The following is a 27,249-nucleotide window of genomic DNA, read 5'->3' on the forward strand; positions in this document are numbered from 1 at the left end:
AGTTGTTACGAGTATACTACTATCTCTTTATCAACCAGTGTACAGTGCGGTAGTTCACGGCTGTGGATACCTCTGTGTCGGCAGTCGGCAGGCAGTCCGTCCATCCATAATTGTATTATTATTATAATATATACCACCTAACCGTGGTTTTTTTTTCATTCTTTATACCGTCGTCATAGTGTCATACTAGTTGTTACGAGTATACTACTATCTCTTTATCAACCAGTGTACAGTGCGGTAGTTCACGGCTGTGGCTACCTCTGTGTCGGCAGTCGGCAGGCAGTCCGTCCATCCATAATTGTATTATTATTATAATATATACCACCTAACCGTGGTTTTTTTTTCATTCTTTATACCGTCGTCATAGTGTCATACTAGTTGTTACGAGTATACTACTATCTCTTTATCAACCAGTGTACAGTGCGGTAGTTCACGGCTGTGGCTACCTCTGTGTCGGCAGTCGGCAGGCAGTCCGTCCATCCATAATTGTATTATTATTATAATATATACCACCTAACCGTGGTTTTTTTTTCATTCTTTATACCGTCGTCATAGTGTCATACTAGTTGTTACGAGTATACTACTATCTCTTTATGAACCAGTGTACAGTGCGGTAGTTCACGGCTGTGGCTACCTCTGTGTCGGCAGTCGGCAGGCAGTCCGTCCATCCATAATTGTATTATTATTATAATATATACCACCTAACCGTGGTTTTTTTTTCATTCTTTATACCGTCGTCATAGTGTCATACTAGTTGTTACGAGTATACTACTATCTCTTTATCAACCAGTGTACAGTGCGGTAGTTCACGGCTGTGGCTACCTCTGTGTCGGAACTCGGCAGGCAGTCCGTCCATCCATAATTGTATTATATACCACCTAACCGTGGATTTTTTATACCACCTAACCGTGGCAGTCCGTCCATAATTGTATACTAGTATCCAATCCATCCATCTCCATTGTTTACCTGAGGTGCCTTTTAGTTCTGCCTATAAAATATGGAGAATAAAAAAGTTGAGGTTCCAAAATTAGGGAAAGATCAAGATCCACTTCCACCTCGTGCTGAAGCTGCTGCCACTAGTCATGGCCGAGACGATGAAATGCCAGCAACGTCGTCTGCCAAGGCCGATGCCCAATGTCATAGTACAGAGCATGTCAAATCCAAAACACCAAATATCAGAAAAAAAAGGACTCCAAAACCTAAAATAAAATTGTCGGAGGAGAAGCGTAAACTTGCCAATATGCCATTTACCACACGGAGTGGCAAGGAACGGCTGAGGCCCTGGCCTATGTTCATGGCTAGTGGTTCAGCTTCACATGAGGATGGAAGCACTCAGCCTCTCGCTAGAAAAATGAAAAGACTCAAGCTGGCAAAAGCAGCACAGCAAAGAACTGTGCATTCTTCGAAATCCCAAATCCGAATTCCGAGCCCACCCGCTGGCGGTGATGCAGGGCAGTCTGGAGCGACTGCTGATGCTGACATCTGGTCCGGACTGAAGGACCTGACAACCATTACGGACATGTCGTCTACTGTCACTGCATATGATTCTCTCACCATTGATAGAATGGTGGAGGATTATATGAGTGACCGCATCCAAGTAGGCACGTCACACAGTCCGTACTTATACTGGCAGGAAAAAGAGGCAATTTGGAGGCCCTTGCACAAACTGGCTTTATTCTACCTAAGTTGCCCTCCCACAAGTGTGTACTCCGAAAGAGTGTTTAGTGCCGCCGCTCACCTTGTCAGCAATCGGCGTACGAGGTTACATCCAGAAAATGTGGAGAAGATGATGTTCATTAAAATGAATTATAATCAATTCCTCCGCGGAGACACTGACCAGCAGCAATTGCCTCCACAAAGTACACAGGGAGCTGACATGGTGGATTCCAGTGGGGACGAATTGATAATCTGTGAGGAGGGGGATGTACACGGTGATATATCGGAGGATGATGATGAGGTGGACATCTTGCCTCTGTAGAGCCAGTTTGTGCAAGGAGAGATTAATTGCTTCTTTTTTGGTGGGGGTCCAAACCAACCCGTCATTTCAGTCACAGTCGTGTGGCAGACCCTGTCACTGAAATGATGGGTTGGTTAAAGTGTGCATGTCCTGTTTTGTTTATACAACATAAGGGTGGGTGGGAAGGGCCCAAGGACAATTCCATCTTGCACCTCTTTTTTCTTTTATTTTTCTTTGCGTCATGTGCTGTTTGGGGAGGGTTTTTTGGAAGGGACATCCTGCGTGACACTGCAGTGCCACTCCTAGATGGGCCCGGTGTTTGTGTCGGCCACTAGGGTCGCTTATCTTTCTCACACAGTCAGCTACCTCATTGCGCCTCTTTTTTTCTTTGCGTCATGTGCTGTTTGGGGAGGGTTTTTTGGAAGGGACATCCTGCGTGACACTGCAGTGCCACTCCTAGATGGGCCCGGTGTTTGTGTCGGCCACTAGGGTCGCTTATCTTTCTCACACAGTCAGCTACCTCATTGCGCCTCTTTTTTTCTTTGCGTCATGTGCTGTTTGGGGAGGGTTTTTTGGAAGGGACATCCTGCGTGACACTGCAGTGCCACTCCTAGATGGGCCAGGTGTTTGTGTCGGCCACTAGGGTCGCTAATCTTACTCACACAGCTACCTCATTGCGCCTCTTTTTTTCTTTGCGTCATGTGCTGTTTGGGGAGGGTTTTTTGGAAGGGACATCCTGCGTGACACTGCAGTGCCACTCCTAGATGGGCCCGGTGTTTGTGTCGGCCACTAGGGTCGCTTATCTTTCTCACACAGTCAGCTACCTCATTGCGCCTCTTTTTTTCTTTGCGTCATGTGCTGTTTGGGGAGGGTTTTTTGGAAGGGACATCCTGCGTGACACTGCAGTGCCACTCCTAGATGGGCCCGGTGTTTGTGTCGGCCACTAGGGTCGCTAATCTTACTCACACAGCTACCTCATTGCGCCTCTTTTTTTCTTTGCGTCATGTGCTGTTTGGGGAGGGTTTTTTGGAAGGGACATCCTGCGTGACACTGCAGTGCCACTCCTAGATGGGCCCGGTGTTTGTGTCGGCCACTAGGGTCGCTGAGCTTAGTCATCCAGCGACCTCGGTGCAAATTTTAGGACTAAAAATAATATTGTGAGGTGTAAGGTGTTCAGAATAGACTGAAAATGAGTGTTAATTATGGTTATTGAGGTTAATAATACTATGGGATCAAAATGACCCCCAAATTCAATGTTTTAAGATGTTTTTTAGGGTTTTTTGAAAAAACCACCCGAATCCAAAACACACCCGAATCCGACAAAAAAAATTCGGTGAGGTTTTGCCAAAACGCGGTCGAACCCAAAACACGGCCGCGGAACCGAACCCAAAACCAAAACACAAAACCCGAAAAATTTCAGGCGCTCATCTCTACAAATGAGCTTAGCTTTCTACATGCATAAAAAGCAGTACGTTGCTGGCAGGATTTGAACCTGCGCGGTGAAACCCAAATGGATTTCAAGTCCATCGCCTTAACCACTCGGCCACAACTACCTGACCTTAATTGGGTGGTGCTACTTGGAAATCAAAACATTTTTCCTGTTGGCAGAAATATCTGATACATTTTATTTTAATTTGCTTCAATATTAATATGTAAACTTTGTGAAATATAATAGCTAGTATAGTTTAATGTCGAATATAGGTGTCAAGGACTTTTGATCTTGTACTAAATTAATTAGAAATCAGAGCCTTTAACATCACACCATGCCAACACTAGTGCTCATGAACTGTATTGTACATTTTACGGACATTTTATCAAATAATAATCATTTAAAATATATTAGGTTTTTCATTGGTCTATTTCACAGGTTCTCAAACTCAGTTCTCAGAACCCCACACAGTGCATGTTTTGCAGGTCTCCTCGCAGAACTACAAGTAAATAATTAGCTCCACAAGTGGACTTTTTAAAATGTGTCAGTGAGTAATTAATACACCTATGCACCTGCTGGGTTACCTGCAAAACATACACTGTGTGGGGTCCTGAGGACTGAGTTTGAGAACTTATGGTCTATTCCTTAATAAAGTTTGGAATTAGAACAACTGACACTGCACAATTAATAGTTTGTTGATTACCAGACATTATTTCTTACCTTTCATTACATCTCTACAGCTGTAAATCCAGATAGAAAGAATCTGCATGCATAAGTTGCCACTGGGAAACATTTATACAAGGTCACAAGCATGTACATAGAATGCAGGAAGACACTGTCTGAGATTATATTGTTTAAAAAGAAGTCCATTGTAAAACAGGATATATATGTAGGTGAGCTAAGCTGAGATTGAGAACTCAATTCTTAAACATAACATGCTTTGATTCTCTTCATCTTGAATGCATTTCGTTTTTAAACCAGCTTGAAAAGCAAATGGATTTTGAGTCCATCACCTTAACCACTCGGCCACAACTACCTTAATGTTGTTTCACTGACAAGCTGTGTGCAAAATCAATGTTTTCCTTTTTTGGTAGCTTTTACAGTAAGTTAAACTTTGGGAAATGTAAAAGCTACTTTAGTTTCATGGAAAATAAAGTTATCAAGGACAAATGAGCTTACCTTTCTACATGCATAAAAAGAAGTACGTAGCTGGCAGGATTTGTACCTGCGCGGGGAAACCCCAATGGATTTCAAGTCCATCACCTTAACCACTCGGCCACAACTACCTGACCTCCATTGGATGGTGCTACTTGGAAATTAAAACATTTTTCCTGTTGGCAGAAATATCTGATACATTTTATTTTAATTTGCTTCAATATTAATATGTAAACTTTGTGAAATATAATAGCTAGTATAGTTTAATGTCAAATATAGGTGTCAAGGACTTTTGATCTTGTACTAAATTAATTAGAAATCAGAGCCTTTAACATCACACCATGCCAACACTAGTGCTCATGAACTGTATTGTACATTTTACGGACATTTTATCAAATAATAATCATTTAAAATATATTAGGTTTTTCATTGGTCTAATCCACAGGTTCTCAAACTCAGTTCTCAGAACCCCACACAGTGCATGTTTTGCAGGTCTCCTCGCAGAACTACAAGTAAATAATTAGCTCCACAAGTGGACTTTTTAAAATGTGTCAGTGAGTAATTAATACACCTATGCACCTGCTGGGTTACCTGCAAAACATACACTGTGTGGGGTCCTGAGGACTGAGTTTGAGAACTTATGGTCTATTCCTTAATAAAGTTTGGAATTAGAACAACTGACACTGCACAATTAATAGTTTGTTGATTACCAGACATTATTTCTTACCTTTCATTACATCTCTACAGCTGTAAATCCAGATAGAAAGAATCTGCATGCATAAGTTGCCACTGGGAAACATTTATACAAGGTCACAAGCATGTACATAGAATGCAGGAAGACACTGTCTGAGATTATATTGTTTAAAAAGAAGTCCATTGTAAAACAGGATATATATGTAGGTGAGCTAAGCTGAGATTGAGAACTCAATTCTTAAACATAACATGCTTTGATTCTCTTCATCTTGAATGCATTTCGTTTTTAAACCAGCTTGAAAAGCAAATGGATTTTGAGTCCATCACCTTAACCACTCGGCTACAACTACCTTAATGTTGTTTCACTGACAAGCTGTGTGCAAAATCAATGTTTTCCTTTTTTGGTAGCTTTTACAGTAAGTTAAACTTTGGGAAATGTAAAAGCTACTTTAGTTTCATGGAAAATAAAGTTATCAAGGACAAATGAGCTTAGCTTTCTACATGCATAAAAAGCAGTACGTAGCTGGCAGGATTTGAACCTGCGCGGGGAAACCCCAATGGATTTCAAGTCCACTGCCTTAACCACTCAGCCACAACTACCTGACCTCCATTGGATGGTGCTACTTGGAAATCAAAACATTTTTCCTGTTGGCAGAAATATCTGATACATTTTATTTTAATTTGCTTCAATATTAATATGTAAACTTTGTGAAATATAATAGCTAGTATAGTTTAATGTCAAATATAGGTGTCAAGGACTTTTGATCTTGTACTAAATTAATTAGAAATCAGAGCCTTTAACATCACACCATGCCAACACTAGTGCTCATGAACTGTATTGTACATTTTACGGACATTTTATCAAATAATAATCATTTAAAATATATTAGGTTTTTCATTGGTCTATTCCACAGGTTCTCAAACTCAGTTCTCAGAACCCCACACAGTGCATGTTTTGCAGGTCTCCTCGCAGAACTACAAGTAAATAATTAGCTCCACAAGTGGACTTTTTAAAATGTGTCAGTGAGTAATTAATACACCTATGCACCTGCTGGGTTACCTGCAAAACATATACTGTGTGGGGTCCTGAGGACTGAGTTTGAGAACTTATGGTCTATTCCTTAATAAAGTTTGGAATTAGAACAACTGACACTGCACAATTAATAGTTTGTTGATTACCAGACATTATTTCTTACCTTTCATTACATCTCTACAGCTGTAAATCCAGATAGAAAGAATCTGCATGCATAAGTTGCCACTGGGAAACATTTATACAAGGTCACAAGCATGTACATAGAATGCAGGAAGACACTGTCTGAGATTATATTGTTTAAAAAGAAGTCCATTGTAAAACAGGATATATATGTAGGTGAGCTAAGCTGAGATTGAGAACTCAATTCTTAAACCTAACATGCTTTGATTCTCTTCATCTTGAATGCATTTCGTTTTTTAAACCAGCTTGAAAAGCAAATGGATTTTGAGTCCATCACCTTAACCACTCGGCCACAACTACCTTAATGTTGTTTCACTGACAAGCTGTGTGCAAAATCAATGTTTTCCTGTTTTGGTAGCTTTTACAGTAAGTTAAACTTTTGGAAATGTAAAAGCTACTTTAGTTTCATGGAAAATAAAGTTATCAAGGACAAATGAGCTTAGCTTTCTACATGCATAAAAAGCAGTACGTAGCTGGCAGGATTTGAACCTGCGCGGGGAAACCCCAATGGATTTCAAGTCCATCGCCTTAACCACTCGGCCACAACTAGCTGACCTCAATTGGATGGTGCTACTTGGAAATCAAAACATTTTTCCTGTTGGCAGAAATATCTGATACATTTTATTTTAATTCGCTTCAATATTAATATGTAAACTTTGTGAAATATAATAGCTAGTATAGTTTAATGTCAAATATAGGTGTCAAGGACTTTTGATCTTGTACTAAATTAATTAGAAATCAGAGCCTTTAACATCACACCATGCCAACACTAGTGCTCATGAACTGTATTGTACATTTTACGGACATTTTATCAAATAATAATCATTTAAAATATATTAGGTTTTTCATTAGTCTATTCCACAGGTTCTCAAACTCAGTTCTCAGAACCCCACACAGTGCATGTTTTGCAGGTCTCCTCGCAGAACTACAAGTAAATAATTAGCTCCACAAGTGGACTTTTTAAAATGTGTCAGTGAGTAATTAATACACCTATGCACCTGCTGGGTTACCTGCAAAACATACACTGTGTGGGGACCTGAGGACTGAGTTTGAGAACTTATGGTCTATTCCTTAATAAAGTTTGGAATTAGAACAACTGACACTGCACAATTAATAGTTTGTTGATTACCAGACATTATTTCTTACCTTTCATTACATCTCTACAGCTGTAAATCCAGATAGAAAGAATCTGCATGCATAAGTTGCCACTGGGAAACATTTATACAAGGTCACAAGCATGTACATAGAATGCAGGAAGACACTGTCTGAGATTATATTGTTTAAAAAGAAGTCCATTGTAAAACAGGATATATATGTAGGTGAGCTAAGCTGAGATTGAGAACTCAATTCTTAAACATAACATGCTTTGCTTCTCTTCATCTTGAATGCATTTCGTTTTTAAACCAGCTTGAAAAGCAAATGGATTTTGAGTTCATCACCTTAACCACTCGGCCACAACTACCTTAATGTTGTTTCACTGACAAGCTGTGTGCAAAATCAATGTTTTTCTATTTTGGTAGCTTTTACAGTAAGTTAAACTTTGGGAAATGTAAAAGCTACTTTAGTTTCATGGAAAATAAAGTTATCAAGGACAAATGAGCTTAGCTTTCTCTATGCATAAAAAGCAGTATGTAGCTGGCAGGATTTGAACCTGCGCAGGAAAACCCCAATGGATTTAAAGTCCATTGCCTTAACCACTCGGCCACCACTACCTGACCTCAATTGCATGGTGCTACTTGGAAATCAAAACATTTTTCCTGTTGGCAGAAATATCTGATACATTTTATTTTAATTTGCTTCAATATTAATATGTAAACTTTGTGAAATATAATAGCTAGTACAGTTTAATGTCAAATATAGGTGTCAAGGACTTTTGATCTTGTACTAAATTAATTAGAAATCAGAGCCTTTAACATCACACCATGCCAACACTAGTGCTCATGAACTGTATTGTACATTTTACGGACATTTTATCAAATAATAATCATTTAAAATATATTAGGTTTTTCATTGGTCTATTCCACAGGTTCTCAAACTCAGTTCTCAGAACCCCACACAGTGCATGTTTTGCAGGTCTCCTCGCAGAACTACAAGTAAATAATTAGCTCCACAAGTGGACTTTTTAAAATGTGTCAGTGAGTAATTAATACACCTATGCACCTGCTGGGTTACCTGCAAAACATACACTGTGTGGGGTCCTGAGGACTGAGTTTGAGAACTTATGGTCTATTCCTTAATAAAGTTTGGAATTAGAACAACTGACACTGCACAATTAATAGTTTGTTGATTACCAGACATTATTTCTTACCTTTCATTACATCTCTACAGCTGTAAATCCAGATAGAAAGAATCTGCATGCATAAGTTGCCACTGGGAAACATTTATACAAGGTCACAAGCATGTACATAGAATGCAGGAAGACACTGTCTGAGATTATATGGTTTAAAAAGAAGTCCATTGTAAAACAGGATATATATGTAGGTGAGCTAAGCTGAGATTGAGAACTCAATTCTTAAACATAACATGCTTTGATTCTCTTCATCTTGAATGCATTTCGTTTTTAAACCAGCTTGAAAAGCAAATGGATTTTGAGTCCATCACCTTAACCACTTGGCCACAACTACCTTAATGTTGTTTCACTGACAAGCTGTGTGCAAAATCAATGTTTTCCTTTTTTGGTAGCTTTTACAGTAAGTTAAACTTTGGGAAATGTAAAAGCTACTTTAGTTTCATGGAAAATAAAGTTATCAAGGACAAATGAGCTTAGCTTTCTACATGCATAAAAAGCAGTACGTAGCTGGCAGGATTTGAACCTGCGCGGGGAAACCCCAATGGATTTCAAGTCCATTGCCTTAACCACTCAGCCACAACTACCTGACCTCCATTGGATGGTGCTACTTGGAAATCAAAACATTTTTCCTGTTGGCAGAAATATCTGATATATTTTATTTTAATTTGCTTCAATATTAATATGTAAACTTTGTGAAATATAATAGCTAGTATAGTTTAATGTCAAATATAGGTGTCAAGGACTTTTGATCTTGTACTAAATTAATTAGAAATCAGAGCCTTTAACATCACACCATGCCAACACTAGTGCTCATGAACTGTATTGTACATTTTACGGACATTTTATCAAATAATAATCATTTAAAATATATTAGGTTTTTCATTGGTCTATTCCACAGGTTCTCAAACTCAGTTCTCAGAACCCCACACAGTGCATGTTTTGCAGGTCTCCTCGCAGAACTACAAGTAAATAATTAGCTCCACAAGTGGACTTTTTAAAATGTGTCAGTGAGTAATTAATACACCTATGCACCTGCTGGGTTACCTGCAAAACATATACTGTGTGGGGTCCTGAGGACTGAGTTTGAGAACTTATGGTCTATTCCTTAATAAAGTTTGGAATTAGAACAACTGACACTGCACAATTAATAGTTTGTTGATTACCAGACATTATTTCTTACCTTTCATTACATCTCTACAGCTGTAAATCCAGATAGAAAGAATCTGCATGCATAAGTTGCCACTGGGAAACATTTATACAAGGTCACAAGCATGTACATAGAATGCAGGAAGACACTGTCTGAGATTATATTGTTTAAAAAGAAGTCCATTGTAAAACAGGATATATATGTAGGTGAGCTAAGCTGAGATTGAGAACTCAATTCTTAAACATAACATGCTTTGATTCTCTTCATCTTGAATGCATTTCGTTTTTTAAACCAGCTTGAAAAGCAAATGGATTTTGAGTCCATCACCTTAACCACTCGGCCACAACTACCTTAATGTTGTTTCACTGACAAGCTGTGTGCAAAATCAATGTTTTCCTGTTTTGGTAGCTTTTACAGTAAGTTAAACTTTTGGAAATGTAAAAGCTACTTTAGTTTCATGGAAAATAAAGTTATCAAGGACAAATGAGCTTAGCTTTCTACATGCATAAAAAGCAGTACGTAGCTGGCAGGATTTGAACCTGCGCGGGGAAACCCCAATGGATTTCAAGTCCATCGCCTTAACCACTCGGCCACAACTACCTGACCTCAATTGGATGGTGCTACTTGGAAATCAAAACATTTTTCCTGTTGGCAGAAATATCTGATACATTTTATTTTAATTCACTTCAATATTAATATGTAAACTTTGTGAAATATAATAGCTAGTATAGTTTAATGTCAAATATAGGTGTCAAGGACTTTTGATCTTGTACTAAATTAATTAGAAATCAGAGCCTTTAACATCACACCATGCCAACACTAGTGCTCATGAACTGTATTGTACATTTTACGGACATTTTATCAAATAATAATCATTTAAAATATATTAGGTTTTTCATTAGTCTATTCCACAGGTTCTCAAACTCAGTTCTCAGAACCCCACACAGTGCATGTTTTGCAGGTCTCCTCGCAGAACTACAAGTAAATAATTAGCTCCACAAGTGGACTTTTTAAAATGTGTCAGTGAGTAATTAATACACCTATGCACCTGCTGGGTTACCTGCAAAACATACACTGTGTGGGGACCTGAGGACTGAGTTTGAGAACTTATGGTCTATTCCTTAATAAAGTTTGGAATTAGAACAACTGACACTGCACAATTAATAGTTTGTTGATTACCAGACATTATTTCTTACCTTTCATTACATCTCTACAGCTGTAAATCCAGATAGAAAGAATCTGCATGCATAAGTTGCCACTGGGAAACATTTATACAAGGTCACAAGCATGTACATAGAATGCAGGAAGACACTGTCTGAGATTATATTGTTTAAAAAGAAGTCCATTGTAAAACAGGATATATATGTAGGTGAGCTAAGCTGAGATTGAGAACTCAATTCTTAAACATAACATGCTTTGATTCTCTTCATCTTGAATGCATTTCGTTTTTAAACCAGCTTGAAAAGCAAATGGATTTTGAGTCCATCACCTTAACCACTCGGCCACAACTACCTTAATGTTGTTTCACTGACAAGCTGTGTGCAAAATCAATGTTTTTCTTTTTTGGTAGCTTTTACAGTAAGTTAAACTTTGGGAAATGTAAAAGCTACTTTAGTTTCATGGAAAATAAAGTTATCAAGGACAAATGAGCTTAGCTTTCTCTATGCATAAAAAGCAGTATGTAGCTGGCAGGATTTGAACCTGCGCAGGAAAACCCCAATGGATTTAAAGTCCATTGCCTTAACCACTCGGCCACCACTACCTGACCTCAATTGCATGGTGCTACTTGGAAATCAAAACATTTTTCCTGTTGGCAGAAATATCTGATACATTTTATTTTAATTTGCTTCAATATTAATATGTAAACTTTGTGAAATATAATAGCTAGTACAGTTTAATGTCAAATATAGGTGTCAAGGACTTTTGATCTTGTACTAAATTAATTAGAAATCAGAGCCTTTAACATCACACCATGCCAACACTAGTGCTCATGAACTGTATTGTACATTTTACGGACATTTTATCAAATAATAATCATTTAAAATATATTAGGTTTTTCATTGGTCTATTCCACAGGTTCTCAAACTCAGTTCTCAGAACCCCACACAGTGCATGTTTTGCAGGTCTCCTCGCAAAACTACAAGTAAATAATTAGCTCCACAAGTGGACTTTTTAAAATGTGTCAGTGAGTAATTAATACACCTATGCACCTGCTGGGTTACCTGCAAAACATACACTGTGTGGGGTCCTGAGGACTGAGTTTGAGAACTTATGGTCTATTCCTTAATAAAGTTTGGAATTAGAACAACTGACACTGCACAATTAATAGTTTGTTGATTACCAGACATTATTTCTTACCTTTCATTACATCTCTACAGCTGTAAATCCAGATAGAAAGAATCTGCATGCATAAGTTGCCACTGGGAAACATTTATACAAGGTCACAAGCATGTACATAGAATGCAGGAAGACACTGTCTGAGATTATATGGTTTAAAAAGAAGTCCATTGTAAAACAGGATATATATGTAGGTGAGCTAAGCTGAGATTGAGAACTCAATTCTTAAACATAACATGCTTTGATTCTCTTCATCTTGAATGCATTTCGTTTTTAAACCAGCTTGAAAAGCAAATGGATTTTGAGTCCATCACCTTAACCACTCGGCCACAACTACCTTAATGTTGTTTCACTGACAAGCTGTGTGCAAAATCAATGTTTTCCTTTTTTGGTAGCTTTTACAGTAAGTTAAACTTTGGGAAATGTAAAAGCTACTTTAGTTTCATGGAAAATAAAGTTATCAAGGACAAATGAGCTTAGCTTTCTACATGCATAAAAAGCAGTACGTAGCTGGCAGGATTTAAACCTGCGCGGGGAAACCCCAATGGATTTCAAGTCCATCGCCTTAACCACTCGGCCACAACTACCTGACCTCAACTGGATGGTGCTACTTGGAAATCAAAACATTTTTCCTGTTGGCAGAAATATCTGATACATTTTATTTTAATTTGCTTCAATATTAATATGTAAACTTTGTGAAATATAATAGCTAGTATAGTTTAATGTCAAATATAGGTGTCAAGGACTTTTGATCTTGTACTAAATTAATTAGAAATCAGAGCCTTTAACATCACACCATGCCAACACTAGTGCTCATGAACTGTATTGTACATTTTACGGACATTTTATCAAATAATAATCATTTAAAATATATTAGGTTTTTCATTGGTCTATTCCACAGGTTCTCAAACTCAGTTCTCAGAACCCCACACAGTGCATGTTTTGCAGGTCTCCTCGCAGAACTACAAGTAAATAATTAGCTCCACAAGTGGACTTTTTAAAATGTGTCAGTGAGTAATTAATACACCTATGCACCTGCTGGGTTACCTGCAAAACATACACTGTGTGGGGTCCTGAGGACTGAGTTTGAGAACTTATGGTCTATTCCTTAATAAAGTTTGGAATTAGAACAACTGACACTGCACAATTAATAGTTTGTTGATTACCAGACATTATTTCTTACCTTTCATTACATCTCTACAGCTGTAAATCCAGATAGAAAGAATCTGCATGCATAAGTTGCCACTGGGAAACATTTATACAAGGTCACAAGCATGTACATAGAATGCAGGAAGACACTGTCTGAGATTATATTGTTTAAAAAGAAGTCCATTGTAAAACAGGATATATATGTAGGTGAGCTAAGCTGAGATTGAGAACTCAATTCTTAAACATAACATGCTTTGATTCTCTTCATCTTGAATGCATTTCGTTTTTAAACCAGCTTGAAAAGCAAATGGATTTTGAGTCCATCACCTTAACCACTCGGCCACAACTACCTTAATGTTGTTTCACTGACAAGCTGTGTGCAAAATCAATGTTTTCCTTTTTTGGTAGCTTTTACAGTAAGTTAAACTTTTGGAAATGTAAAAGCTACTTTAGTTTCATGGAAAATAAAGTTATCAAGGACAAATGAGCTTAGCTTTCTACATGCATAAAAAGCAGTACGTAGCTGGCAGGATTTGAACCTGCGCGGGGAAACCCCAATGGATTTCAAGTCCATCGCCTTAACCACTCAGCCACAACTACCTGACCTCAATTGGATGGTGCTACTTGGAAATCAAAACATTTTTCCTGTTGGCAGAAATATCTGATACATTTTATTTTAATTTGCTTCAATATTAATATGTAAACTTTGTGAAATATAATAGCTAGTATAGTTTAATGTCAAATATAGGTGTCAAGGACTTTTGATCTTGTACTAAATTAATTAGAAATCAGAGCCTTTAACATCACACCATGCCAACACTAGTGCTCATGAACTGTATTGTACATTTTACGGACATTTTATCAAATAATAATCATTTAAAATATATTAGGTTTTTCATTGGTCTATTCCACAGGTTCTCAAACTCAGTTCTCAGAACCCCACACAGTGCATGTTTTGCAGGTCTCCTCGCAGAACTACAAGTAAATAATTAGCTCCACAAGTGGACTTTTTAAAATGTGTCAGTGAGTAATTAATACACCTATGCACCTGCTGGGTTACCTGCAAAACATACACTGTGTGGGGTCCTGAGGACTGAGTTTGAGAACTTATGGTCTATTCCTTAATAAAGTTTGGAATTAGAACAACTGACACTGCACAATTAATAGTTTGTTGATTACCAGACATTATTTCTTACCTTTCATTACATCTCTACAGCTGTAAATCCAGATAGAAAGAATCTGCATGCATAAGTTGCCACTGGGAAACATTTATACAAGGTCACAAGCATGTACATAGAATGCAGGAAGACACTGTCTGAGATTATATTGTTTAAAAAGAAGTCCATTGTAAAACAGGATATATATGTAGGTGAGCTAAGCTGAGATTGAGAACTCAATTCTTAAACATAACATGCTTTGATTCTCTTCATCTTGAATGCATTTCGTTTTTAAACCAGCTTGAAAAGCAAATGGATTTTGAGTCCATCACCTTAACCACTCGGCCACAACTACCTTAATGTTGTTTCACTGACAAGCTGTGTGCAAAATCAATGTTTTCCTTTTTTGGTAGCTTTTACAGTAAGTTAAACTTTGGGAAATGTAAAAGCTACTTTAGTTTCATGGAAAATAAAGTTATCAAGGACAAATGAGCTTAGCTTTCTACATGCATAAAAAGCAGTACGTAGCTGGCAGGATTTGAACCTGCGCAGGAAAACCCCAATGGATTTAAAGTCCATTGCCTTAACCACTCGGCCACCACTACCTGACCTCAATTGCATGGTGCTACTTGGAAATCAAAACATTTTTCCTGTTGGCAGAAATATCTGATACATTTTATTTTAATTTGCTTCAATATTAATATGTAAACTTTGTGAAATATAATAGCTAGTATAGTTTAATGTCAAATATAGGTGTCAAGGACTTTTGATCTTGTACTAAATTAATTAGAAATCAGAGCCTTTAACATCACACCATGCCAACACTAGTGCTCATGAACTGTATTGTACATTTTACGGACATTTTATCAAATAATAATCATTTAAAATATATTAGGTTTTTCATTGGTCTATTCCACAGGTTCTCAAACTCAGTTCTCAGAACCCCACACAGTGCATGTTTTGCAGGTCTCCTCGCAGAACTACAAGTAAATAATTAGCTCCACAAGTGGACTTTTTAAAATGTGTCAGTGAGTAATTAATACACCTATGCACCTGCTGGGTTACCTGCAAAACATACACTGTGTGGGGTCCTGAGGACTGAGTTTGAGAACTTATGGTCTATTCCTTAATAAAGTTTGGAATTAGAACAACTGACACTGCACAATTAATAGTTTGTTGATTACCAGACATTATTTCTTACCTTTTATTACATCTCTACAGCTGTAAATCCAGATAGAAAGAATCTGCATGCATAAGTTGCCACTGGGAAACATTTATACAAGGTCACAAGCATGTACATAGAATGCAGGAAGACTGTCTGAGATTATATGGTTTAAAAAGAAGTCCATTGTAAAACAGGATATATATGTAGGTGAGCTAAGCTGAGATTGAGAACTCAATTCTTAAACATAACATGCTTTGATTCTCTTCATCTTGAATGCTTTAAACCAGCTTGAAAAGCAAATGGATTTTGAGTCCATCACCTTAACCACTCGGCCACAACTACCTTAATGTTGTTTCACTGACAAGCTGTGTGCAAAATCAATGTTTTCCTTTTTTGGTAGCTTTTACAGTAAGTTAAACTTTGGGAAATGTAAAAGCTACTTTAGTTTCATGGAAAATAAAGTTATCAAGGACAAATGAGCTTACCTTTCTACATGCATAAAAAGCAGTACGTAGCTGGCAGGATTTGAACCAGCGCGGGGAAACACCAATGGATTTCAAGTCCATCGCCTTAACCACTCGGCCACAACTACCTGACCTCAATTGGATGGTGCTACTTGGAAATCAAAACATTTTTCCTGTTGGCAGAAATATCTGATACATTTTATTTTAATTTGCTTCAATATTAATATGTAAACTTTGTGAAATATAATAGCTAGTATAGTTTAATGTCAAATATAGGTGTCAAGGACTTTTGATCTTGTACTAAATTAATTAGAAATCAGAGCCTTTAACATCACACCATGCCAACACTAGTGCTCATGAACTGTATTGTACATTTTACGGACATTTTATCAAATAATAATCATTTAAAATATATTAGGTTTTTCATTGGTCTATTCCACAGGTTCTCAAACTCAGTTCTCAGAACCCCACACAGTGCATGTTTTGCAGGTCTCCTCGCAGAACTACAAGTAAATAATTAGCTCCACAAGTGGACTTTTTAAAATGTGTCAGTGAGTAATTAATACACCTATGCACCTGCTGGGTTACCTGCAAAACATACACTGTGTGGGGTCCTGAGGACTGAGTTTGAGAACTTATGGTCTATTCCTTAATAAAGTTTGGAATTAGAACAACTGACACTGCACAATTAATAGTTTGTTGATTACCAGACATTATTTCTTACCTTTCATTACATCTCTACAGCTGTAAATCCAGATAGAAAGAATCTGCATGCATAAGTTGCCACTGGGAAACATTTATACAAGGTCACAAGCATGTACATAGAATGCAGGAAGACACTGTCTGAGATTATATTGTTTAAAAAGAAGTCCATTGTAAAACAGGATATATATGTAGGTGAGCTAAGCTGAGATTGAGAACTCAATTCTTAAACATAACATGCTTTGATTCTCTTCATCTTGAATGCATTTCGTTTTTAAACCAGCTTGAAAAGCAAATGGATTTTGAGTCCATCACCTTAACCACTCGGCCACAACTACCTTAATGTTGTTTCACTGACAAGCTGTGTGCAAAATCAATGTTTTCCTTTTTTGGTAGCTTTTACAGTAAGTTAAACTTTGGGAAATGTAAAAGCTACTTTAGTTTCATGGAAAATAAAGTTATCAAGGACAAATGAGCTTAGCTTTCTACATGCATAAAAAGCAGTACGTAGCTGGCAGGATTTAAACCTGCGCGGGGAAACCCCAATGGATTTCAAGTCCATCGCCACAACTACCTGACCTCAACTGGATGGTGCTACTTTGAAATCAAAACTTTTTTCCTGTTGGCAGAAATATCTGATACATTTTATTTTAATTTGCTTCAATATTAATATGTAAACTTTGTGAAATATAATAGCTAGTATAGTTTAATGTCAAATATAGGTGTCAAGGACTTTTGATCTTGTACTAAATTAATTAGAAATCAGAGCCTTTAACATCACACCATGCCAACACTAGTGCTCATGAACTGTATTGTACATTTTACGGACATTTTATCAAATAATAATCATTTAAAATATATTAGGTTTTTCATTGGTCTATTCCACAGGTTCTCAAACTCAGTTCTCAGAACCCCACACAGTGCATGTTTTGCAGGTCTCCTCGCAGAACTACAAGTAAATAATTAGCTCCACAAGTGGACTTTTTAAAATGTGTCAGTGAGTAATTAATACACCTATGCACCTGCTGGGTTACCTGCAAAACATACACTGTGTGGGGTCCTGAGGACTGAGTTTGAGAACTTATGGTCTATTCCTTAATAAAGTTTGGAATTAGAACAACTGACACTGCACAATTAATAGTTTGTTGATTACCAGACATTATTTCTTACCTTTCATTACATCTCTACAGCTGTAAATCCAGATAGAAAGAATCTGCATGCATAAGTTGCCACTGGGAAACATTTATACAAGGTCACAAGCATGTACATAGAATGCAGGAAGACACTGTCTGAGATTATATTGTTTAAAAAGAAGTCCATTGTAAAACAGGATATATATGTAGGTGAGCTAAGCTGAGATTGAGAACTCAATTCTTAAACATAACATGCTTTGATTCTCTTCATCTTGAATGCATTTCGTTTTTAAACCAGCTTGAAAAGCAAATGGATTTTGAGTCCATCACCTTAACCACTCGGCCACAACTACCTTAATGTTGTTTCACTGACAAGCTGTGTGCAAAATCAATGTTTTCCTTTTTTGGTAGCTTTTACAGTAAGTTAAACTTTGGGAAATGTAAAAGCTACTTTAGTTTCATGGAAAATAAAGTTATCAAGGACAAATGAGCTTACCTTTCTACATGCATAAAAAGCAGTACGTAGCTGGCAAGATTTGAACCTGCACGGGGAAACCCCAATGGATTTAAAGTCCATCGCCTTAACCACTCGGCCACAACTACCTGACCTCAATTGGATGGTGCTACTTGGAAATCAAAACATTTTTCCTGTTGGCAGAAATATCTGATACATTTTATTTTAATTTGCTTCAATATTAATATGTAAACTTTGTGAAATATAATAGCTAGTATAGTTTAATGTCAAATATAGGTGTCAAGGACTTTTGATCTTGTACTAAATTAATTAGAAATCAGAGCCTTTAACATCACACCATGCCAACACTAGTGCTCATGAACTGTATTGTACATTTTACGGACATTTTATCAAATAATAATCATTTAAAATATATTAGGTTTTTCATTGGTCTATTCCACAGGTTCTCAAACTCAGTTCTCAGAACCCCACACAGTGCATGTTTTGCAGGTCTCCTCGCAGAACTACAAGTAAATAATTAGCTCCACAAGTGGACTTTTTAAAATGTGTCAGTGAGTAATTAATACACCTATGCACCTGCTGGGTTACCTGCAAAACATACACTGTGTGGGGTCCTGAGGACTGAGTTTGAGAACTTATGGTCTATTCCTTAATAAAGTTTGGAATTATAACAACTGACACTGCACAATTAATAGTTTGTTGATTACCAGACATTATTTCTTACCTTTCATTACATCTCTACAGCTGTAAATCCAGATAGAAAGAATCTGCATGCATAAGTTGCCACTGGGAAACATTTATACAAGGTCACAAGCATGTACATAGAATGCAGGAAGACACTGTCTGAGATTATATTGTTTAAAAAGAAGTCCATTGTAAAACAGGATATATATGTAGGTGAGCTAAGCTGAGATTGAGAACTCAATTCTTAAACATAACATGCTTTGATTCTCTTCATCTTGAATGCATTTCGTTTTTAAACCAGCTTGAAAAGCAAATGGATTTTGAGTCCATCACCTTAACCACTCGGCCACAACTACCTTAATGTTGTTTCACTGACAAGCTGTGTGCAAAATCAATGTTTTCCTTTTTTGGTAGCTTTTACAGTAAGTTAAACTTTGGGAAATGTAAAAGCTACTTTAGTTTCATGGAAAATAAAGTTATCAAGGACAAATGAGCTTAGCTTTCTACATGCATAAAAAGCAGTACGTAGCTGGCAAGATTTGAACCTGCGCGGGGAAACCCCAATGGATTTCAAGTCCATCGCCTTAACCACTCGGCCACAACTACCTGACCTCAATTGGATGGTGCTACTTGGAAATCAAAACATTTTTCCTGTTGGCAGAAATATCTGATACATTTTATTTTAATTTGCTTCAATATTAATATGTAAACTTTGTGAAATATAATAGCTAGTATAGTTTAATGTCAAATATAGGTGTCAAGGACTTTTGATCTTGTACTAAATTAATTAGAAATCAGAGCCTTTAACATCACACCATGCCAACACTAGTGCTCATGAACTGTATTGTACATTTTACGGACATTTTATCAAATAATAATCATTTAAAATATATTAGGTTTTTCATTGGTCTATTCCACAGGTTCTCAAACTCAGTTCTCAGAACCCCACACAGTGCATGTTTTGCAGGTCTCCTCGCAGAACTACAAGTAAATAATTAGCTCCACAAGTGGACTTTTTAAAATGTGTCAGTGAGTAATTAATACACCTATGCACCTGCTGGGTTACCTGCAAAACATACACTGTGTGGGGTCCTGAGGACTGAGTTTGAGAACTTATGGTCTATTCCTTAATAAAGTTTGGAATTAGAACAACTGACACTGCACAATTAATAGTTTGTTGATTACCAGACATTATTTCTTACCTTTCATTACATCTCTACAGCTGTAAATCCAGATAGAAAGAATCTGCATGCATAAGTTGCCACTGGGAAACATTTATACAAGGTCACAAGCATGTACATAGAATGCAGGAAGACACTGTCTGAGATTATATTGTTTAAAAAGAAGTCCATTGTAAAACAGGATATATATGTAGGTGAGCTAAGCTGAGATTGAGAACTCAATTCTTAAACATAACATGCTTTGCTTCTCTTCATCTTGAATGCATTTCGTTTTTAAACCAGCTTGAAAAGCAAATGGATTTTGAGTCCATCACCTTAACCACTCGGCCACAACTACCTTAATGTTGTTTCACTGACAAGCTGTGTGCAAAATCAATGTTTTCCTTTTTTGGTAGCTTTTACAGTAAGTTAAACTTTGGGAAATGTAAAAGCTACTTTAGTTTCATGGAAAATAAAGTTATCAAGGACAAATGAGCTTAGCTTTCTACATGCATAAAAAGCAGTACGTAGCTGGCAGGATTTGAACCTGCGCGGGGAAACCCCAATGGTTTTCAAGTCCATCGCCTTAACCACTCGGCCACAACTACCTGACCTCAATTGGATGGTGCTACTTGGAAATCAAAACATTTTTCCTGTTGGCAGAAATATCTGATACATTTTATTTTAATTTGCTTCAATATTAATATGTAAACTTTGTGAAATATAATAGCTAGTATAGTTTAATGTCAAATATAGGTGTCAAGGACTTTTGATCTTGTACTAAATTAATTAGAAATCAGAGCCTTTAACATCACACCATGCCAACACTAGTGCTCATGAACTGTATTGTACATTTTACGGACATTTTATCAAATAATAATCATTTAAAATATATTAGGTTTTTCATTGGTCTATTCCACAGGTTCTCAAACTCAGTTCTCAGAACCCCACACAGTGCATGTTTTGCAGGTCTCCTCGCAGAACTACAAGTAAATAATTAGCTCCACAAGTGGACTTTTTAAAATGTGTCAGTGAGTAATTAATACACCTATGCACCTGCTGGGTTACCTGCAAAACATACACTGTGTGGGGTCCTGAGGACTGAGTTTGAGAACTTATGGTCTATTCCTTAATAAAGTTTGGAATTAGAACAACTGACACTGCACAATTAATAGTTTGTTGATTACCAGACATTATTTCTTACCTTTCATTACATCTCTACAGCTGTAAATCCAGATAGAAAGAATCTGCATGCATAAGTTGCCACTGGGAAACATTTATACAAGGTCACAAGCATGTACATAGAATGCAGGAAGACACTGTCTGAGATTATATTGTTTAAAAAGAAGTCCATTGTAAAACAGGATATATATGTAGGTGAGCTAAGCTGAGATTGAGAACTCAATTCTTAAACATAACATGCTTTGATTCTCTTCATCTTGAATGCATTTCGTTTTTAAACCAGCTTGAAAAGCAAATGGATTTTGAGTCCATCACCTTAACCACTCGGCCACAACTACCTTAATGTTGTTTCACTGACAAGCTGTGTGCAAAATCAATGTTTTCCTTTTTTGGTAGCTTTTACAGTAAGTTAAACTTTGGGAAATGTAAAAGCTACTTTAGTTTCATGGAAAATAAAGTTATCAAGGACAAATGAGCTTAGCTTTCTACATGCATAAAAAGCAGTACGTAGCTGGCAGGATTTAAACCTGCGCGGGGAAACCCCAATGGATTTTAAGTCCATCGCCACAACTACCTGACCTCAACTGGATGGTGCTACTTGGAAATCAAAACTTTTTTCCTGTTGGCAGAAATATCTGATACATTTTATTTTAATTTGCTTCAATATTAATATGTAAACTTTGTGAAATATAATAGCTAGTATAGTTTAATGTCAAATATAGGTGTCAAGGACTTTTGATCTTGTACTAAATTAATTAGAAATCAGAGCCTTTAACATCACACCATGCCAACACTAGTGCTCATGAACTGTATTGTACATTTTACGGACATTTTATCAAATAATAATCATTTAAAATATATTAGGTTTTTCATTGGTCTATTCCACAGGTTCTCAAACTCAGTTCTCAGAACCCCACACAGTGCATGTTTTGCAGGTCTCCTCGCAGAACTACAAGTAAATAATTAGCTCCACAAGTGGACTTTTTAAAATGTGTCAGTGAGTAATTAATACACCTATGCACCTGCTGGGTTACCTGCAAAACATACACTGTGTGGGGTCCTGAGGACTGAGTTTGAGAACTTATGGTCTATTCCTTAATAAAGTTTGGAATTAGAACAACTGACACTGCACAATTAATAGTTTGTTGATTACCAGACATTATTTCTTACCTTTCATTACATCTCTACAGCTGTAAATCCAGATAGAAAGAATCTGCATGCATAAGTTGCCACTGGGAAACATTTATACAAGGTCACAAGCATGTACATAGAATGCAGGAAGACACTGTCTGAGATTATATTGTTTAAAAAGAAGTCCATTGTAAAACAGGATATATATGTAGGTGAGCTAAGCTGAGATTGAGAACTCAATTCTTAAACATAACATGCTTTGATTCTCTTCATCTTGAATGCATTTCGTTTTTAAACCAGCTTGAAAAGCAAATGGATTTTGAGTCCATCACCTTAACCACTCGGCCACAACTACCTTAATGTTGTTTCACTGACAAGCTGTGTGCAAAATCAATGTTTTCCTTTTTTGGTAGCTTTTACAGTAAGTTAAACTTTGGGAAATGTAAAAGCTACTTTAGTTTCATGGAAAATAAAGTTATCAAGGACAAATGAGCTTACCTTTCTACATGCATAAAAAGCAGTACGTAGCTGGCAAGATTTGAACCTGCACGGGGAAACCCCAATGGATTTAAAGTCCATCGCCTTAACCACTCGGCCACAACTACCTGACCTCAATTGGATGGTGCTACTTGGAAATCAAAACATTTTTCCTGTTGGCAGAAATATCTGATACATTTTATTTTAATTTGCTTCAATATTAATATGTAAACTTTGTGAAATATAATAGCTAGTATAGTTTAATGTCAAATATAGGTGTCAAGGACTTTTGATCTTGTACTAAATTAATTAGAAATCAGAGCCTTTAACATCACACCATGCCAACACTAGTGCTCATGAACTGTATTGTACATTTTACGGACATTTTATCAAATAATAATCATTTAAAATATATTAGGTTTTTCATTGGTCTATTCCACAGGTTCTCAAACTCAGTTCTCAGAACCCCACACAGTGCATGTTTTGCAGGTCTCCTCGCAGAACTACAAGTAAATAATTAGCTCCACAAGTGGACTTTTTAAAATGTGTCAGTGAGTAATTAATACACCTATGCACCTGCTGGGTTACCTGCAAAACATACACTGTGTGGGGTCCTGAGGACTGAGTTTGAGAACTTATGGTCTATTCCTTAATAAAGTTTGGAATTATAACAACTGACACTGCACAATTAATAGTTTGTTGATTACCAGACATTATTTCTTACCTTTCATTACATCTCTACAGCTGTAAATCCAGATAGAAAGAATCTGCATGCATAAGTTGCCACTGGGAAACATTTATACAAGGTCACAAGCATGTACATAGAATGCAGGAAGACACTGTCTGAGATTATATTGTTTAAAAAGAAGTCCATTGTAAAACAGGATATATATGTAGGTGAGCTAAGCTGAGATTGAGAACTCAATTCTTAAACATAACATGCTTTGATTCTCTTCATCTTGAATGCATTTCGTTTTTAAACCAGCTTGAAAAGCAAATGGATTTTGAGTCCATCACCTTAACCACTCGGCCACAACTACCTTAATGTTGTTTCACTGACAAGCTGTGTGCAAAATCAATGTTTTCCTTTTTTGGTAGCTTTTACAGTAAGTTAAACTTTGGGAAATGTAAAAGCTACTTTAGTTTCATGGAAAATAAAGTTATCAAGGACAAATGAGCTTAGCTTTCTACATGCATAAAAAGCAGTACGTAGCTGGCAAGATTTGAACCTGCGCGGGGAAACCCCAATGGATTTCAAGTCCATCGCCTTAACCACTCGGCCACAACTACCTGACCTCAATTGTATGGTGCTACTTGGAAATCAAAACATTTTTCCTGTTGGCAGAAATATCTGATACATTTTATTTTAATTTGCTTCAATATTAATATGTAAACTTTGTGAAATATAATAGCTAGTATAGTTTAATGTCAAATATAGGTGTCAAGGACTTTTGATCTTGTACTAAATTAATTAGAAATCAGAGCCTTTAACATCACACCATGCCAACACTAGTGCTCATGAACTGTATTGTACATTTTACGGACATTTTATCAAATAATAATCATTTAAAATATATTAGGTTTTTCATTGGTCTATTCCACAGGTTCTCAAACTCAGTTCTCAGAACCCCACACAGTGCATGTTTTGCAGGTCTCCTCGCAAAACTACAAGTAAATAATTAGCTCCACAAGTGGACTTTTTAAAATGTGTCAGTGAGTAATTAATACACCTATGCACCTGCTGGGTTACCTGCAAAACATACACTGTGTGGGGTCCTGAGGACTGAGTTTGAGAACTTATGGTCTATTCCTTAATAAAGTTTGGAATTAGAACAACTGACACTGCACAATTAATAGTTTGTTGATTACCAGACATTATTTCTTACCTTTCATTACATCTCTACAGCTGTAAATCCAGATAGAAAGAATCTGCATGCATAAGTTGCCACTGGGAAACATTTATACAAGGTCACAAGCATGTACATAGAATGCAGGAAGACACTGTCTGAGATTATATTGTTTAAAAAGAAGTCCATTGTAAAACAGGATATATATGTAGGTGAGCTAAGCTGAGATTGAGAACTTAATTCTTAAACATAACATGCTTTGCTTCTCTTCATCTTGAATGCATTTCGTTTTTAAACCAGCTTGAAAAGCAAATGGATTTTGAGTCCATCACCTTAACCACTCGGCCACAACTACCTTAATGTTGTTTCACTGACAAGCTGTGTGCAAAATCAATGTTTTCCTTTTTTGGTAGCTTTTACAGTAAGTTAAACTTTGGGAAATGTAAAAGCTACTTTAGTTTCATGGAAAATAAAGTTATCAAGGACAAATGAGCTTAGCTTTCTACATGCATAAAAAGCAGTACGTAGCTGGCAGGATTTGAACCTGCGCGGGGAAACCCCAATGGTTTTCAAGTCCATCGCCTTAACCACTCGGCCACAACTACCTGACCTCAATTGGATGGTGCTACTTGGAAATCAAAACATTTTTCCTGTTGGCAGAAATATCTGATACATTTTATTTTAATTTGCTTCAATATTAATATGTAAACTTTGTGAAATATAATAGCTAGTATAGTTTAATGTCAAATATAGGTGTCAAGGACTTTTGATCTTGTACTAAATTAATTAGAAATCAGAGCCTTTAACATCACACCATGCCAACACTAGTGCTCATGAACTGTATTGTACATTTTACGGACATTTTATCAAATAATAATCATTTAAAATATATTAGGTTTTTCATTGGTCTATTCCACAGGTTCTCAAACTCAGTTCTCAGAACCCCACACAGTGCATGTTTTGCAGGTCTCCTCGCAGAACTACAAGTAAATAATTAGCTCCACAAGTGGACTTTTTAAAATGTGTCAGTGAGTAATTAATACACATATGCACATGCTGGGTTACCTGCAAAACATACACTGTGTGGGGTCCTGAGGACTGAGTTTGAGAACTTATGGTCTATTCCTTAATAAAGTTTGGAATTAGAACAACTGACACTGCACAATTAATAGTTTGTTGATTACCAGACATTATTTCTTACCTTTCATTACATCTCTAAGCTGTAAATCCAGATAGAAAGAATCTGCATGCATACGTTGCCACTGGGAAACATTTATACAAGGTCACAAGCATGTACATAGAATGCAGGAAGACACTGTCTGAGATTATATTGTTTAAAAAGAAAGTCCATTGTAAAACAGGATATATATGTAGGTGAGCTAAGCTGAGATTGAGAACTCAATTCTTAAACATAACATGCTTTGATTCTCTTCATCTTGAATGCATTTCGTTTTTAAACCAGCTTGAAAAGCAAATGGATTTTGAGTCCATCACCTTAACCACTCGGCCACAACTACCTTAATGTTGTTTCACTGACAAGCTGTGTGCAAAATCAATGTTTTCCTTTTTTGGTAGCTTTTACAGTAAGTTAAACTTTGGGAAATGTAAAAGCTACTTTAGTTTCATGGAAAATAAAGTTATCAAGGACAAATGAGCTTAGCTTTCTACATGCATAAAAAGCAGTACGTAGCTGGCAGAATTTGAACCTGCGCGGGGAAACCCCAATGGATTTCAAGTCCATCGCCTTAACCACTCGGCCACAACTACCTGATCTCAATTGCATGGTGCTACTTGGAAATCAAAACATTTTTCCTGTTGGCAGAAATATCTGATACATTTTATTTTAATTTGCTTCAATATTAATATGTAAACTTTGTGAAATATAATAGCTAGTATAGTTTAATGTCAAATATAGGTGTCAAGGACTTTTGATCTTGTACTAAATTAATTAGAAATCAGAGCCTTTAACATCACACCATGCCAACACGAGTGCTCATGAACTGTATTGTACATTTTACGGACATTTTATCAAATAATAATAATTTAAAATATATTAGGTTTTTCATTGGTCTATTCCACAGGTTCTCAAACTCGGTTCTCAGAACCCCACACAGTGCATGTTTTGCAGGTCTCCTCGCAGAACCACAAGTAAATAATTAGCTCCACAAGTGGACTTTTTAAAATGTGTCAGTGAGTAATTAATACACCTATGCACCTGCTGGGTTACCTGCAAAACATACACTGTGTGGGGTCCTGAGGACTGAGTTTGAGTACTTATGGTCTATTCCTTAATAAAGTTTGG

At 36.7% G+C, this 27,249-nt stretch overlaps 14 non-coding genes across 14 annotated transcripts; all 14 read right to left on the reverse strand.

Moving 5' to 3' along the window:
• Window positions 1-3,428: 3,428 nt before the first annotated feature.
• TRNAS-UGA (transfer RNA serine (anticodon UGA)) lies at window positions 3,429-3,507 on the reverse strand. Its single transcript has one exon. It is a non-coding gene; the product is annotated as a tRNA-Ser (tRNA).
• Window positions 3,508-4,590: 1,083 nt separating this feature from the next.
• Window positions 4,591-4,672, reverse strand: TRNAS-UGA (transfer RNA serine (anticodon UGA)). The gene has a single exon. It is a non-coding gene; the product is annotated as a tRNA-Ser (tRNA).
• A 1,080-nt stretch (window positions 4,673-5,752) lies between these two features.
• TRNAS-UGA (transfer RNA serine (anticodon UGA)) lies at window positions 5,753-5,834 on the reverse strand. Its single transcript has one exon. It is a non-coding gene; the product is annotated as a tRNA-Ser (tRNA).
• Window positions 5,835-6,915: 1,081 nt separating this feature from the next.
• On the reverse strand, window positions 6,916-6,994 carry TRNAS-UGA (transfer RNA serine (anticodon UGA)). Its single transcript has one exon. It is a non-coding gene; the product is annotated as a tRNA-Ser (tRNA).
• Window positions 6,995-9,239: 2,245 nt separating this feature from the next.
• On the reverse strand, window positions 9,240-9,321 carry TRNAS-UGA (transfer RNA serine (anticodon UGA)). Its single transcript has one exon. It is a non-coding gene; the product is annotated as a tRNA-Ser (tRNA).
• Window positions 9,322-10,402: 1,081 nt separating this feature from the next.
• TRNAS-UGA (transfer RNA serine (anticodon UGA)) lies at window positions 10,403-10,484 on the reverse strand. The gene has a single exon. It is a non-coding gene; the product is annotated as a tRNA-Ser (tRNA).
• A 2,242-nt stretch (window positions 10,485-12,726) lies between these two features.
• TRNAS-UGA (transfer RNA serine (anticodon UGA)) lies at window positions 12,727-12,808 on the reverse strand. Its single transcript has one exon. It is a non-coding gene; the product is annotated as a tRNA-Ser (tRNA).
• Window positions 12,809-13,888: 1,080 nt separating this feature from the next.
• TRNAS-UGA (transfer RNA serine (anticodon UGA)) lies at window positions 13,889-13,970 on the reverse strand. Its single transcript has one exon. It is a non-coding gene; the product is annotated as a tRNA-Ser (tRNA).
• Window positions 13,971-16,202: 2,232 nt separating this feature from the next.
• TRNAS-UGA (transfer RNA serine (anticodon UGA)) lies at window positions 16,203-16,284 on the reverse strand. The gene has a single exon. It is a non-coding gene; the product is annotated as a tRNA-Ser (tRNA).
• A 3,390-nt stretch (window positions 16,285-19,674) lies between these two features.
• TRNAS-UGA (transfer RNA serine (anticodon UGA)) lies at window positions 19,675-19,756 on the reverse strand. Its single transcript has one exon. It is a non-coding gene; the product is annotated as a tRNA-Ser (tRNA).
• Window positions 19,757-20,836: 1,080 nt separating this feature from the next.
• TRNAS-UGA (transfer RNA serine (anticodon UGA)) lies at window positions 20,837-20,918 on the reverse strand. Its single transcript has one exon. It is a non-coding gene; the product is annotated as a tRNA-Ser (tRNA).
• A 3,390-nt stretch (window positions 20,919-24,308) lies between these two features.
• On the reverse strand, window positions 24,309-24,390 carry TRNAS-UGA (transfer RNA serine (anticodon UGA)). Its single transcript has one exon. It is a non-coding gene; the product is annotated as a tRNA-Ser (tRNA).
• Window positions 24,391-25,470: 1,080 nt separating this feature from the next.
• Window positions 25,471-25,552, reverse strand: TRNAS-UGA (transfer RNA serine (anticodon UGA)). The gene has a single exon. It is a non-coding gene; the product is annotated as a tRNA-Ser (tRNA).
• A 1,080-nt stretch (window positions 25,553-26,632) lies between these two features.
• On the reverse strand, window positions 26,633-26,714 carry TRNAS-UGA (transfer RNA serine (anticodon UGA)). The gene has a single exon. It is a non-coding gene; the product is annotated as a tRNA-Ser (tRNA).
• Between the last annotated feature and the right edge of the window lie 535 nt (window positions 26,715-27,249).

Source organism: Pseudophryne corroboree, chromosome 11, assembly GCF_028390025.1.
Source record: "Pseudophryne corroboree isolate aPseCor3 chromosome 11, aPseCor3.hap2, whole genome shotgun sequence".
Taxonomy (NCBI): Eukaryota; Metazoa; Chordata; class Amphibia; order Anura; family Myobatrachidae; genus Pseudophryne; species Pseudophryne corroboree.